A 5,986-nucleotide genomic window follows, 5' to 3' on the forward strand; every position below is an offset into this window, starting at 1 on the left:
GTTGAGGGATAACTCCGATAGCACGACAGCGTGGTGGTGGTGGAGCTCGTGGTTCTCCAGCAGGGCTTCGCCAAGCACTACGGAGGAGAAGGAGGTGTTGGAGGAGGGAGAGGGCTGCGCCAGGTAAGAGGTGCAGCTGCCCTCCCACCCCTCCACTATATATAGGGGCAAGGGGAGAGGGGGAGGCGCCCTAAGGTTTTCCCTAGGGGGCGGCGGCCAAGCAGATTGGATCTCCATAGGGAAAATCCTAGGGAGACTTGCCCCCCAAGCCAAGCAGGTGGAGCATTGCCTCCCAAGCCAGGTGGAGGCGCCCCACCTCCCCAAATAACGTGGGAAAGGGTGTGGGGGCGCACCACCCCTTAGTGGGCTGGTTTTCCCCTTCCCCTTTGGCCCATGAGGCCCTCCAACACTTGCCTGGGCTCCCGAAACACCGTTCGGTCATGCTGGCCATAGCCTGGTACCCTCGGAACACTTCCGGACTCCAATACCCTTCGTCCAATATATCGATCTTCACCGCCGGACCATCCCGGAACTCCTCGTGACGTCCGTGATCACATCTGGGACTTCTAACTACCTTCGGTAACCACATACTATTTCCTATAACAACTCTAGCATCACCGAACCTTAAGTGTGTAGACCCTACGGGTTCGGGAACCATGCAGACATGACCGAGACACCTCTCCGGCCAATAACCAATAGCGGAATCTTGATACCCATATTGGCTCCCACATGTTCCACGATGATCTCATCGGATGAACCATGATGTCGGGGATTCAGTCAATCCCGTATACAATTCCCTTTGTCAATCGGTATGTTACTTGCCCGAGATTCGATCGTTGGTATCCCAATACCTCGTTCAATCTCATTACCGGCAAGTCACTTTACTCGTTCCGTAATGCATGATCCCGTGACTAACTCATTAGTCACATTGAGCTCATTATGATGATGCATTACCGAGTGGGCCCAGAGATACCTCTCCGTCATACGGAGTGACAAATCCTAGTCTTGATTCGTGCCAACCCAACAGACACTTTCGGAGATACCTGTAGTGCACCTTTATAGCCACCCAGTTACGTTGTGACGTTTGGTACACCCAAAGTATTCCTACGGTATCCGGGAGTTGCACAATCTCATGGTCTAAGGAAATGATACTTGACATTAGAAAACCTTTTAGCAAACGAACTACATGATCTTGTGCTATGCTTAGGATTGGGTCTTGTCCATGATGTGATCCCGTTATCAATGACATCCAATGTCCATGGTCTGGAAACCATAACCATCTATTGATCAACGAGCTAGTCAACTAGAGGCTCACTAGGGACATGTTGTGGTCTATGTATTCACACATGTATTACGGTTTCCAGTTAATACAATTATAGAATGAACAATAGACAATTATCATGAACAAGAAAATAAAATAATAACCATTTTATTATTGCCTCTAGGGCATATTTCCAATAGTCTCCCACTTGCGATAGAGTCAATAATCTAGTTCACATCACTATATGATTGTAATGAATCCAACACCCATGGGGTTTGATCATATCTCACTTGTGAGAGAGGTTATTAGTCAACAGGTCTGAACCTTTCAGATCCGTGTGTGCTTTACAAATCTCTATGTCATCTTGTAGATGCAGCTACAGCGTGCTATTTGGAGCTATTCCAAATAACTGTTCTACTATATGAATCCGGTTTACTACTCATAGTCATCCAGATTAGTATCAAAGTTTGCATCGACGTAACCCTTTACGATGAACTCTTTTACCACCTCCATAATCGAGAAAATTCCTTGGTCCACTAGTTACTAAGGATAACTTTGACCGCTGTCCTATGATCCATTCTTGGATTACTCTTGTACCCCTTGACTGACTCATGGCAAGGCACACTTCATGCAGTACACAACATAGCATATTGTAGAGCCAACGTCTAAAGCATAGGGTACGACCTTCGTCCTTTCTCTCTCTTTTGCCGTGGTTAGGTCTTGAGTCTTACGCTATGCTCACACCTTATAACATAGCCAAGAACTCCTTCTTTGCCGATCTATTTTGAACTCCTTCAAAATCTTGTCACGGTGCGTATTCATTTGAAAGTACTATCAAGCGATTTTTGATCTATCCTTATAGATCTTGATGCTCAATGTTCAAGTAGCTTAATACAAGTTTTCCATTGAAAAACACTTTTCAAACAACCCTATATGCTTTCCAGAATTCCTACATCATTTCCGATCAACAATATATCAACAACATATACTCTTCAGAAATTCTATAGTGCTCCCACTCACTTCTTTGGAAATACAAGTTTCTCATAAACTTTGTATAAACTGCAAATCTTTGATCATCTCATCAAAGCGTATATTCCAACTCTGAGATGCTTACTCCAGTCCTTAGAAGGATTGCTGGAGCTTTGCATACTTGTTAGCATCTTTTAGGATTGACAAAACCTTCTGGTTGTATCACATACAACCTTTCCTCAAGAAAATCATTGAGGAAACAATGTTTTGACATCCTATCTGCAAGATTTCATAAATAATGCAGGAACTGCTAATATAATTTCAACAGACTCTTAGCATCGCTACGAGTGAGAAAGTATCATCGTACGCAACTCCTTGAACTTGTCAGAAAACATCTTAGAGACAAGTCGAGCTTTCTTAATGGTGACACTTACCATCATTGTCTGTCTTCCCTTTTAAAATCCATCTGTACCCAATAGCCTTACGACCATCAAGTAGTTCTTCCAAAGTCTACACTTTGTTTTATACATGGATCCTCTCTCGGATTTTATGGCCTCGAGCCATTTGTCGGAATCCGGGCCCACCATCACTTCACCATAGCTCGTAGGTTCATTGTTGTCTAGCAACATGACCTCCAAGACAGGATTACCGTACCACTCTGAAGCAGTACGCGTTCTTGTCGTCCTACGAGGTTTGGTAGTGACTTGATCTGAAGTTTCATGATCACTATCATCAGCTTCCACTTCAATTGGTGGAGGTGCCACAGGAACAACTTCCTGTGCCCTGCTACACACTGGTTCAAGTGATGGTTCAATGACCTCATCAAGTCTCCACCATCCTCCCACTCAATTCTTTCGAGAGAGACTTTCCTCGAGAAAGGACCTGATTCTAGAAACAATCCCTTTTGGTTCCGGAACTAAGGCAGGCGGTATACCCAACTATTTTAGGTGTCCTATGAAGATGCATTTATCCGCTTTGGGTTCGAGCTTATCGGCCTAAAACATTTTCACATAATCGTCGCAGCCCCAAACTTTTAAGAAGCGACAACTTAGGTTTCTCTAAACCATAGTTCACAAGGTGTCATCTCAACAGAATTACGTGGTGCCCTATTTAAAGTGAATGTGGTTGTCTCTAATGCTTTAACCCATAAACGATAGTGGTAACTCGATAAGAGACATCATGGCATGCACCATATCCAATAGGGTGCAGCTATGACGTTCGGACACACCATCACACTATGGTGTTCCAGGCGGCATTAGTTGTGAAACAATTTCCACAATGTCTTAATTGTGTACCAAACACGTAACTCAGATATTCATCTCTATGACCATATCATAGATATTTTATCCTCTTGTCACGACGATCTTCAACTTCACTCTGAAATTACTTGAACCTTTCAATAATTCAGACTCGTGTTTCATCAAGTAAATATACTTAGCATCTACTCAAATCATCTGTGAAGCAAGAACATAATGATATCCACTGCGTGCCTCAGCACTCATTGGACTGTATACATCAAAATATATTACTTCCAACAAGTTGCTTTCTTGTTCCATCTTACTGAAAATGAGGATTTCAGTCACCTTTCCCATGTGGTATGATTTGCATGTCTCAAGTGAGCCAAAATCAAGTGTGTCCAAACGATCCATCTGTATGGAGTTTCTTCATGCGTACATACCAATAGACATGGTTGTTATGTCTCAAACTTTTCAAAAACGAGTGAGTCCAAAGATCCATCAACATGGAGCTTCTTCATGCGTTTTATACCAATATGACTTACATGGCAGTGCCACAAGTAGGTGGTACTATCATTACTATCTTATATCTTTTGGCATGAACATGTGTATCACTCTGATCGAGATTCAATAAACCATTCATTTTAGGTGCAAGACCATTGAAGGTACTATTCAAATAAATAGAGTAACCATTATTCTCCTTAAATGAATAACTGCATTGCGGTAGACATAATCCAATCATGTCTATGCTCAACACAAACACTAAATAACAATTATTTAGGTTTAACACCGATCCCGATGGTAGAGGGAGTGTGCGATGTTTGATCACATCAACCTTGGAAATACTTCAAATACATATCGTCACCTCACCTTTAGCTAGTCTCCGTTTATTTCGTAGCCTTTTATTTCGAGTTACTAACACTTAGCAATCGAACCGATATCTATTACCATGGTGCTACTAGGAGTACTAGTAAAGTACACATTAATAATATGTATATCTAATATACTTCTGTCAACCTTGCCTGCCTTCTTATCTACCAAGTATCTAGGGTAATTCTACTCCAGTGACCGTTCCCCTTATTACACAAGCACTTAGTCTCGGGTTTGGGTTCTTCTTCTTCGGATTCAAAATAGAAGAATAAAAGAATAAGTAGAATAATTAAGTTAAGTCAATCCAAAAAGAAAAGGAGGTTATCAGACGTCAATCTGTATAGCCACTGGTCCCCTTCTCCTTAGTCGTTGGCATGGACGCCATTCTTCCCAGTGAACTCGACGATTCCTTCCCTGCGCGTTCTGCTCGACGACGATATGACTGATAATCAGAAGCGAGAGGCTCTGCTTCCTCTCTTTTTTTCTATAGTGGAGATAGCCGCACGTAATGACATATCACGGCCATATTATTAAAAGCTTGCGGTAAGAAGGGGTTTCGTTCTAGTGCCTGGAAATAATATGCTGAAAGAAAACCAGGTCAATCTTCCGATCGCGAGTCTTTACAAGCTTGAAACAACTTAAGCACAGGCGGGAGTCGCCCCTTTTAAAGTCAGTATTTATGCGGCGTCGCGCCACCCCTCCTCCCAGAGCCAGTTCTTATCCATAGATTTTTCAGCTAAAAGATACGGTATATATATCAATGAAAGCTGGCGCCTGACATAATTTTGTATTTTTCCAGATCAGAAAAATACATGAAAAAGAAAGGAGGTAGAAATTTTTTTGGATTTATGGTTCAACCTTGGGTTTTTTCACTAGAGCAGCAAGTGATTTGCCATTTCATGAAGTATCCCTTCTTGCCCTTGCCCTTCTTGAAACTAGTGGTTTCACTAACCGTCAACAATCGATGCTCCTTCTTGATTTCTACTTTCGCGGTGTCAAACATCACGAATATTTCAAGGATCATCATATCTTCCCTGATATGTTATAGTTCATCACGAAGCTCTGGTAGCTTGGTGGATATGACATTGGAGAAACATCACTATCTCATCTAGAAGATTAACTCCTACTCGATTCAAGTGATTGTTGTACTCAGACAATCTGAGCACATGCTCAATGATTGAGCTTTTCTCCCTTAGTTTGCAGGTTAAGAAACTTGTCTGAGGTCTCATACCTCTTGACGTGGGCACGAGCCTGAAATCCCAATTTCAGCTCTTGGAACATCTCATATGTTCTGCGACGTTTCAAAAATGTCTTTGGTGCCTCAATTCTAAACCGTTTAACATTACACACTGAACTATCACGTAGTCATCAAAACGTGTATGTCAAATGTTCGCAACATCCACAAACGACGCTCGAGGTTCAGCACACCGAGCGGTGCATTAAGGACATAAGCCTTCTGTGCAGCAATGAGGACAATCCTCAGTATACGGACCCAGTCCGCATAATTGCTACTGTCAACTTTCAACTAAAAATTCTCTAGGAACATATATTAAACAGTAGAACTAAAGCGTAAGCTACAACATAATTTGCAAAGACCTTTTTACTATGTTCAGGATAATTAAGTTCATCTAATTATTTAATGAACTCCCAC

This window comes from Triticum aestivum, chromosome 3B, assembly GCF_018294505.1.
Source record: "Triticum aestivum cultivar Chinese Spring chromosome 3B, IWGSC CS RefSeq v2.1, whole genome shotgun sequence".
In the NCBI taxonomy this organism is placed as follows: Eukaryota; Viridiplantae; Streptophyta; class Magnoliopsida; order Poales; family Poaceae; genus Triticum; species Triticum aestivum.